Source organism: Haliotis cracherodii, unplaced genomic scaffold (genome assembly GCF_022045235.1).
Source record: "Haliotis cracherodii isolate W230 unplaced genomic scaffold, xgHalCrac1.p SCAF_3, whole genome shotgun sequence".
NCBI lineage: Eukaryota > Metazoa > Mollusca > Gastropoda > Lepetellida > Haliotidae > Haliotis > Haliotis cracherodii.
The window spans coordinates 7,669,508-7,680,183 of NW_027266286.1; the positions used below are offsets into that span (position 1 = coordinate 7,669,508).

Genomic DNA, 10,676 nt, shown 5'->3' on the forward strand with positions numbered 1-10,676 from the left:
GTGGCTATTACGAGTTATGTCCCTTGTCTGTCCTTCCTATTGACCATCAGATTCCACCTTTCATAAACAGCATGGCTGTGCCCAGTCAATATGATCTGATCGATAATCAATATCTATGTTGTGATTAAACATTCTTACCTTGCGAAGTGCATCAGCTCACTTGAGCACCTTCATTAAAAAACTGAAATTTTGGAAAATGTGTGTCGATACCCAGTTTACGGTACACAAGTTGTTACAATCCATGTTGTTTGCGAACCAGATGTCTGGTTCATTTCGCAATTTTGATTGCACTATGCATAAACTCGTTAGTCCAGCCAAACTGTAACTCTGGAACTCCCCAAATAGTATGTTGTAGACCGTCTCTCTTTCGTTGATGTATACAGTATCTTTGTTGCTGCATCATTTTCATCTTGTTACAATCTATTCTTATTGAGGACATGCTGAGAATTTCCTGCCACTTGAAGGGGTTATTACCGTATTCGACGTAATAAGCGCCCAGGGCGCTCTCAAAATTAGAAATAGGGGACTCTTATAGAATATCATTTTGGTGAATAAAATAAAGTTGAAAGATAAATTTCGTGGTTTATGCTTATAGCATAATATATTTTATATTATAGATATATTTTTCCAGGATTTAATTGCCAATAATAAAGACTGCCTATAACACGCGAGTGGGTATTATATGCAAAAAGGGGTCGGAAGGGGTATTAACTGGGATTGTTCACTAGCCAATATATCAGCAAATCTCGACCTGGGCTCTTATTAGAGCGGGGCGCTTATTACGTCGAATACGGTAATGCCATTTCTTCATTTTGTTCTTCCCTACGTGCAGGAGACCTGAAATGAAGAAAATAATTTGAAACTGAAGAAATCATACCTTTCGCTATGTGTTATTACCCAGCTATTTGATATAGAAATTTTAACTTTACTTCATGGCATGCATGTTCTACTCACTCCTAGTTTGTGTATGTAAACAAAAGCACTTTCTCTCAAACTCTTTCTTTTCTTTTGCAGCTATGACGAGTTGAAGATCATTCCTGCAACCTGAAAGCCTCCTTCTGTGTCCCTAGTGCCGCAGAACATCTGACAGTGCTGTGTTACTTGCTCAGTCTCTACCCACAGCGCCAGTGGTACAATACAAATCAGACACTGTGCACAAGCCAATATTTTCATCTCAGAATATCTTTGTACGAGGAAACATACCCATGTGAAGTAATTGTGTTCAAAAACTGCCCATACTTCATAATGAGTGATCACTTAATACAATTAATACATTTGCCAGAAGACAGACAGGCTTTATTTTTCACTGTATGTGAGACATTGATGTTGTGATGTATGTGGTGCGTCAACCATGGCTGGTCTTTCATATGGTCCCAAGGATCTTTGTGCCATGACAACGTTGAAGAGACAGCTCGAAGTGCAATATGTTCATAGAATGATAATTGGATATTGTTTTAGAATCACATTGTCGATGACCTTCATGTTGGCCATAATTCAACACTGCATCATCATGTACTCAATAACAATGCACCAGTCATCTGTCAACACTGTAAAGCTACACTATATAACAAGCTTCTAGTTGGTCAGTAGGTGTGTGGAGCTGTTCTTGAACATCACTGGTACTGGACATAGATCTGAGGACTGTAGTGATCACTAACTGATAGTCGTCAAAGACAAACATTATTTGTAAATTCATTAGTTAGATCTGCACAGTCATCCCAGATCTGCAGACCATTTTCAACAAATGGTCTCATGATGACTGTATATAGTCGATATGGCCAATGTTATAGCTAGATCACAGGAGGACTAATACTCCTTATCTCCGTGACTTTGGCCCAAGGTCATCAGCCACGAGCTACTGAGGACTTGATCTCCATCATCTGCCTTTCTGCTGGTGTGTCAGCCATTGTAGTATGTACATACTTGGCCTTTGTGCAGCCACTGTAGCAGACATCCATGCTTGTCTCACCTGACACTACTGTTGTTCCATTATAGCATGTTGCAAGCAGGAGCATATATGTTCCATATTTGAAACAAGTAAATGTAGCATTTGACAGTCTTCTAGGGGGAACAATTAACCAAGGCATTGTGATACATGAATATGTCACACTGTAGTATTAACATCCTTTTCTTATGTTGTGGTTTTCTTTCCTATAGGTGTGTGCCATTATTTACCCTAGGTTGCTGGACAAGTAGCAAAGCGTAACATCATTTCAGCTTTATTACACAAAGGTCCATGATACCACTGTTTTCTAGCAGTTAAGGTTATTCCTGGTCTGTATCAAACTGGTTAATCCTTTCTGAGATAGGTACTTTTGTATAGTTATATTCTACTGTTCAACAGGTAGGCTGCAGTGCTATTAAGGGTACCTTTGGTTCATTGTCATGAAGCCATGTCGGGGAACACTAATGTCAACATATATGCCCTTAAAATATGAATAGTAATTATGTTTTATGAGTTTGCCACAAATGGAAATTATATGCTGCTTTGGTAGAGATGGATTAAAACTTGCATGTTGAGTGAAATTCTGAAATGTGCAACAATATTCAAATGACTGTATACATGTATAATACCATAGCACAAAGATGTTGCATTGATGCCATGTGCAGATTTCAGGTAAGAATTGGTCCCTTGTAGGCTGTAAGAGGCAACTAAATGGACTGGGTGAACAGGCTCAGTGACTTGGTTGATTGTCATCATACCCCAACACTGTGTATCTTTGATCATAATATCAATCTTTGATTTTGTGGCCCAGATTGGCCTTAGGAAAGTATCATATTTTGCTGAAACACACATTATGTGACAATAATAAATAACCAGTCCATAAAGAATGTTTAAGTTAAACAAACCCCCAACCACGCCATCACACCACCCCATGTCGTTGTGATAAATTCTGGTGACCCCCCTCTCTTGTTGTGTCATATTTTTATGACACCTCATCCCCACACCCTTAATCCACTGGACCCACCCCACCCCTCTCTGATAAATAGGTGGTTCCCAAATGGCATTCTTATTTGTATCTTTGTCTATGATTCCCCACTGCAATGGCTCATCCATTGTAGGCTGCATTGTGAGCACTACATATTGTATCATGATTGTGAGTATTGTTGCAATATGTCAACCATTGCTCATCAGTTTTCATGGAAAAGTGAGAATTGTTTATTGATATTATTCAAAAACATGTTTCATTTTTAATTGCTTTATCCCAAACATAACATATTGTAATGAACTGTAGAAATCTGCATGCATGGACAGAGTAGGACAACATCTGTTTATGTGTGATGGATGAGCTATTTGCACATGGGGAATTATGCGTTTCTGAACAAAGTTATCCATAGTAGCTATATACAGCAATATTTTGTGAACATCTTAGCAAGACAGGACTGATGTCAGTACATTTGAGTAGGGTCGATGACTGTATATTTTTGGGCAGGGCAGTGTTTGATGTTGCATACAGATGTTGATAGGAATAGATTTGACTAAAAGCCATCAATTAGAAACTTGAGTTTTATCAAAATGGAATGGCAACGGGTATTGTTCAAGAAATGGTTGTGAATATTTATTTTTGTCAGCAGAATACTTATGATACTGTTATGGCTTTGAATATTGTCCATTGCTGACAGATTCTGTTTTTGTTTTAATTGAATACTGTTATTATTAATACAATAATCTTTACCGGAGATGACTGTTTTAAAATCTCATCTATTTTTACAGATTCTGTTCGTTTAGTTTGGGTGAGAGATCAAACACAATGCTATTTTATTGTATTACTATTTCTTTAAATCCTCACTTCTTATTCAAATGTTTCATCAGTTTTATTCAGGGCAGTGTGCTATATCCTGTTTAATAATTACCCTTGACTGTTGATGTTCCAGTACTTTCTTTCACATTTGCCAACCAAAGAAGTCCTTATGATTACGGTAATGCTAGCAGAGAAATTATTATGTAACATGATTATTTTGTGAAATGAGATCAAACTAAACCCCTCATACCATGATAGGTGTCCATTAGACATTGCATCACTCATATCCGCCAAAACACCTAATTATGATGAGGGCAGATTGTTCTATACAAGCTGCTAGCAGAACAACTAGCTCCAACCTGAATTATTGCATGGACTACAATTGTCTTTCATAAGGTGCTCGACTGTTGAGCCAAATCAAGAAATTTGAGATGGGATGTCTCTGATCATGTGGAGTTTGTCAAACTATGACCAATGTTACTTTGGGATAGAGGGAACTTTTCATTCAAATTACAGTAATGGTAGTGGTCAACTGACAGTATCAATACTTTGAAATTTGAATTTTCCACTAATGTTTCATGGCCAAATTTTGATGGTATACTGGTTCTGATTTTTACAAATGTGCTAGATATTAATGTAGGTTGTAAACATAAATTAGTAATATTTCCTGTTCCACATTCTCAGTGTGGCACGCAATGTATTTTCAGAAATTTAGATCCTCTGTGTCACTATAATTTTGCTTTAAAATACCAGTTAAAAGTCAATAAGACATGAAGAAAATGTACATCAGTAAACAAACTGTTTCTCACCTTGACCATGTACTACACCTCCGAGGGTCACAAAGGACTGTCTAGGGAATGGCAGTTTGTAGCTTTTACATATTTAAGGCTGATATAGTCTGCTGTTTATGCCTTCTGTGAATAGAACCTAGCAAGGTCAAACTGCTTTGTTGCTGTTATCTACATGTTTTGGTCAGCCTTAAGTAGCTTTGTTATTGGTGTCTTGAACATTCTTCCAAGAAGCATATGAACCTGGCTCTTCTGTACATATTCCTAACAGAACTAGATGAGTACCATACATTTTTGTGGGTAGATGAAACTGTTACATAGTATTACAATTAGAAAGTCATGAGGGTATGTCAAAAAGTTGCCCTTAGGAAGTAATATATGCTTATTGAACTATGTAGGTGTGCTTGATACATGACCGGCTGTTTGAATCACACACAGTGGGGAATGTTTGCCAGATGATATTCCCCTGATATTGCAGATTACCAAGCTAAGTGTGAAAGCTTCAGTTTCCGTATCATAGCAGCTGTAGTAGCAAGGGTGTGAAATGGGAAATTCATGTCACATTCTTTTGGACTTTATTGACAATACATTGCTTTAGGGTTTAACTCCACAAAGTGTGCACTATGTGCCATTATTTAATCAGATGACTCGGTTGCCATGGGAATAAGACTAGACTGTCATGAGGCCATGAAGCGACGAGTATAGACCATGATATTTTTCACGAAATGTCCACTAGAAAACAATAAAGGATTTCTTATCAGTCTAGCCCTGCTGGATACCTTGAAAATGTGATTGTTTCTGACGTTACGGAATATCAATAATGGTTCTGGGTTATGCCAAGAAATGATATCAAATACGTGGCACTAGCTATCAATGACAGGAGTACCATGCGTTTGTGATTTGCTTAATGCCTCTAAGCAAAAACACATTTAAGAAACATTGTTGTTCCTCAATTATTGATCAGCACTGATCGCACAGAAGTGGCACTGAGAATCGTCGACAGTTGTCCCCATGAAGTGACTATTTGTGCTTTTCAAGTAACATTCTTTATGACAAAAGACATGTATTCTTCAAGTTCTTCATAAATATTACAGCTGCCAAAACTTGTTTTGTTCACATGAACTTATTTTTAGGTTGGCCAAAATCTATTGTGTATATGGCAGAAATAATTCAAATATAATGCTATGCAATATGTATAATTTTTACATTAGCATAGCCGAATGTGATCATCTAAAACTTCATTCTACTTGGCATGTGGCACACATTGATTATGTTAAAGTCATGCATAATGTGTCTTTATGTCCATACAGTGTATAGTCCCTAATCTATACAATAGATTCATCACCAACAGTCAGATAACATTCATATAGGCATCATTTCATTTTAAAATCTCAACCATTCTGAGCAGTTCATCAAATCGTCATTGTCACATATAGACATTATCTACTACTGTCATGACAAAGTTATAGCCAGTGTTTTGATAGTTTTGACTGTTATTAACATGTGATTTACAGATTGGAAAGTATTTTTTCAAATAACTACAGATGTTACTTTTCCTTAAGATGGTTTAACAAAAGTTGGTTTTATTCATAATCTGTTAAAGATTGATGTTTTCAAATAGTGTCCAAGAAATCGTTTAAGAATATTTGTTAACTGAAATGGATTTCAGTTGAACTAAAACCATTGAATGTTAAGAATGTTTTATGATGTGTTAACAGTGAGGAGCACTTGTGATAACATATAGGCTGTAAATATTCTTCAAGATAAATAATATCTTGTACCATGGCGCAGCCTCGGGATAGTCGGGTACAAGGATGGCCCAGGGTTGTACATCATGAACAGCTTGCAGTATGTGCACCCTGATCAGACAAACCAGTGGCTGTAATACTACTCAACTTTTGATAGGGGTAGGGAGTATCCAGGTGGGGACAATGTGACTGATTGTCGGATATGTTGTCACACAAATAGTATTTGATGTTGCCATGGAAATGAAGCATGTGCAGCTTCATAAAACAGTTTGATAAGACAACATTTGAGATTTCATGCAAAAAAAATAATGTTTTAGATGTATTAAAGGGTTCTAACTATAGGCTTGACTTGGAAGGTAAATTAGGTCATAATTGTGTTTTGGAAATTAGCTCCATTGTATGCATGCTGAAAAAGCTTTATTGGGTATTTACGCATGCTGTTTTTATACATTTGAGTTTTTCATTTAATGTGTTTCTGTACGCAAGTTAATTGAAAGTAATCGGGGTTTTGAATAAGTTTTTGTTTGTTTCTGTTTTTTGTGTGTATTTTCTTCTTTTTTTTGGGGGGGTGGGGGGATTTTACGCAAATACACAGCTTATCTGTAGCACTGTCCCTATCAAATGTTGAGTGGTATATGCTGAACAAACAAATAGGGTCATGAATATTTTGAGGATTTTTATGAACTTGTGTCATCACTACAAAAAAATATCTCATACAATATTCATGATCCCTAATCTTTTTTGTTCAGTATAGTTTGGACAAATGAATGCGGGATGCCTGCATTGCTTGGCTGGATAACCATGAAAGATATGTATGGTCCAATTGTCTTTGGGGTATGCTGGTGTTCCAAGGCTGGAACCATGCAAGTGCTGATCTAACGGTCTCACCCACAGGTGTGCGTTGATGAGAACCTTCATCAGCACAACCTGGTCATGGAAAAGAAAACTAGGGCATATTTTATACCTTACCCTATAACACCATGTCATAAACAGTGAAGTACCCATCATGTAAGGTGTAATTAATGAAGACATGATTCAGTTTTTCATCCTAAAGATCTTCCCTGAGAGACCTTCACATGACAGCCATCTTTCCTTATGGCTACCTGATGCTCCCATTTCAGTACTGTATGTTTTTAAGTTTGTTCATTATTCTCATAGGAAAATATTGCATGTTAATTCATGTATTCATGGGTATATATCAGTACAAATATAACTCAATGTTTGTTGATATTATGAAATAAATGTCTTTTAAAACACCTTTGTCTTTCATTATACGTTTTGGACTATTGGAGTGAGTGAGCAAGTATGGTTTTCAGGTGCTTTTATCAATATTCCAGCAATATCATGACAGGGGACAACATAAATCAAACAATAGTTACATTGTGTATAATATAAAGAATACTACCTCTATTACCGTACATGACCGCAGATAAGCTGACCCCAAGATATTAACTTGACCCTTGAAATTTGAAAGATATGACTCGGTCATCTATCAGACCTTCATTCAGGCGATGTTTGTGACTGATCACCATCTGAAAAATGCTATCATGAAAGTGTATCCAGTGGATAAGATGACCCCTTTCTACAGAATCTTTTTTCTGGTCCTCAAAATTTGGCTTATCTGCAGACATATACGGTAAAACATTGCAATAATCTTCCATTTTGGCTGTCCTACCACCATAAAAATCTTCTGATTCTTCAAAAGCAGCCTCTTCACTGCCAGCTATCCAATAAAAAGCATTAAAACTACACCAGTGCAAGGCAGGAAAATGTAAATTATTTCAAATACTGTAAATCTGGAAGTTTCGCCATGAAATTATTGCAAGCAGCTAACAATAACCTCAACTGTGTCTGGAAAGTTTGGTGACTGGGATGTAGAGGATATACAGGTAAGCGTTCTGTAGGTCCAGACTGATGACCCAGTCTCCCAACCTGAGAGATGGTCTGAGTTTCTTGACTGATTCCGTCTGAAGCTTTGGCGGAATACTAGGTAATCCTTTTTGAGGACTTTTAGATTGATAATCATGCACATGTCCAAAGTGTACTTTGGTCCCTGGAATACTGAAGAGTGGAACCCCAGGCTTGTCTAACTCCTCCAATGCGCGTATGGCTCCCTAGACTAATAACACCTTATGGTTAAGTCTGCAGCCGCCAACTTGGGTACTTTCAGATGGATTCGATGGACTACAAGCTGGGATACGAGTAATGGATGTTGATGGAACAGTAGCGTGTTTCTGTGTTTTACAACTTCCAGTAACAAGCGATCTGACGTCACTAACTTCCAATCCTCGATAATCTCCGCAAAAGTGAAATCTGGATTAAACTTGGCCACAACTGTACACTCCTCTTCATCTGTGGGTGATATGACTTCCGGTCACGTTGGATGACCTGTCTCTAGCTGATGACCAAGGTGGTGAATCGCACGAGCCATGTAAATAACAGTAGTCCCCCTAACTTCTAGACACAATCCATGAAATTCCTTAATTGTGGGAGTATTACAGAAATCGCCTCTAGAATCCATTTTGCAAATAATGTGCACTTGAAACACAATAGATGTGGGGACAAGGGAATCAGGTTGGTAACGCATCCTGAGCAAAGTAATGGAGAATTCATTCTCAAACACATTTACCAACAAATCTACCTATGTGAGTATAATCCTTGCAAGTAGAAAATTAAAAGCAAAAACTATTAATTAACTCACACAGGAAAGAAGTAACGTTTTCACTCCTTGTTCTGGCACAGGAAAGAAGTAATGTTTTCACACCTAGATCTGGCTCAGTAGACCATTTCCCGCACAAACCTTATTTGGATATCTGGCTGGCTGTTGAAAAATCTGAAGATTTTATAGTTTGAGGTCAGGCAAAATGCAGGATTATGGCTATGATGTAATAGAGGTAACATATTTGAGGAAATTATGTGTTTCACACATTGTACACATTGTGGGGAACCAAACTGGGGCCCCCGGCATGATCAGCAAAAGCTTTAACAACTAGGCTACCTACTGTAGCCATCCACTGTTAAAATCCATAAGCATGACTAAAGTACTGACACTAAGAATCACAATCAGGAAAATCCAGCCAAGGGACATAACTCTACATATGCTACAGGCAGTAGCAGCAGCTAGATCAAAGTGACTGTCAGTAAAAAGTGTTGGATTCATGTGCTGGTACAATGTATTTTGTCACCAGAATATTTAATATGGATACATATGTTAGTTGGATAAGGAAAACATATCAGTTTGAAAAGAACAGCATTGTGGTGGTTTGCTCTTTGTCGTGCAGTGCCTATTGAGGCAATGTGCTGTGAAGAATTGTCTCCCTTAATATATTTTTGCACCAACTGAAACATTTTATCAACATTGATATAAAGTGGCGATGTGAAATGGGGTTTAACGTGTTCAAGATTATTGCACTTATATATATGAAGACGTGAATGTGTGGCTCTTTGTACTAGTCTGGACTTATGCTGGTTTCATAATGCTAGCCATGTGAGATACAATGCTGCAGTTAAACATGGATATCACAAGCAGACACTGTACACCAATTCCAAGCCAACCAGTCCTATTTTCATTATTCTTTTACTCCTTGCCAAATGCAGGGTAACAACAAGTTCCATCTTTTAATTTCTTTTGGTAAGACACAGACAGGAGTTTGAACACCGACCTTCTGTTCCCTGGGCAGGCGCACAATCAACTCGACCATGACGATGGTCTTGATGCAATGAAGGTCATGCATTGTGTTACAGGTCTTGTACACACATGACAGTGATTTGAATTGGAAGTCAGGTGCAGAAAAAGCATGGTTAATGTGAGTAACCAAACATTAATGATTAGCAATATTCACTTATGTAACACGAATATGCTGTGGGCATTCTGGGCTAACCTCGGTCCCCAGTAAGCAATGATTGCAGTAAGAGTCGACTCAAACGGTCCTTGTGTCCAAGGCCTGTGACTTGGCTGAAGATCCAGGCTGGTAGAGTTGGTCTTCAGCAACCCATGCTTGTTGTAAGAGGCGAGTTATTAGTTCGACGTGGTTGATGCGTGTCATCGTATCCCAATTGTGTAGACTGATTCTCATCATGTCAGACCCGGGGTCGATTAGCTCTTCAGCAGTCCTCGCTTGCCGTAAAAGCTTGTTGAAAAAGGCAACTAACGGGATCAGGTGGTAAGGCTCGGTGGCTTGTTTGAAGCATGTCATCATATCCCAATTGTGTACAGATTGATGCTCATGATGTCAATCACTTGATTGTCTTGTCCAGACTCGATTATTTACTGACTGCTGTCACATAGCTGGAATATTGCTGAGTGCAGCGTTAAACACAAACAAACAAAACAATGATGAAGCAACATGGTTTTCATGCCATGTCACTGGATTGTCTGCTCCAGACTATGATTTACA

At 38.0% G+C, this 10,676-nt stretch overlaps 1 protein-coding gene across 8 annotated transcripts in view; it reads left to right on the forward strand.

Annotated features, from left to right (window-relative positions):
- LOC139473958 (arrestin domain-containing protein 2-like) overlaps positions 1 to 7,464 on the forward strand; it is a 142,141-nt gene extending 134,677 nt beyond the window's left edge. For all 8 annotated transcript variants that reach the window (XR_011653975.1, XM_071256808.1, XM_071256805.1 and 5 more), the window contains one exon: positions 1,015 to 7,464. The gene's annotated coding sequence lies outside the window, so the exon portion shown is untranslated. The remainder of the gene's footprint in view (positions 1 to 1,014) is intronic.
- Positions 7,465 to 10,676: the final 3,212 nt, after the last annotated feature.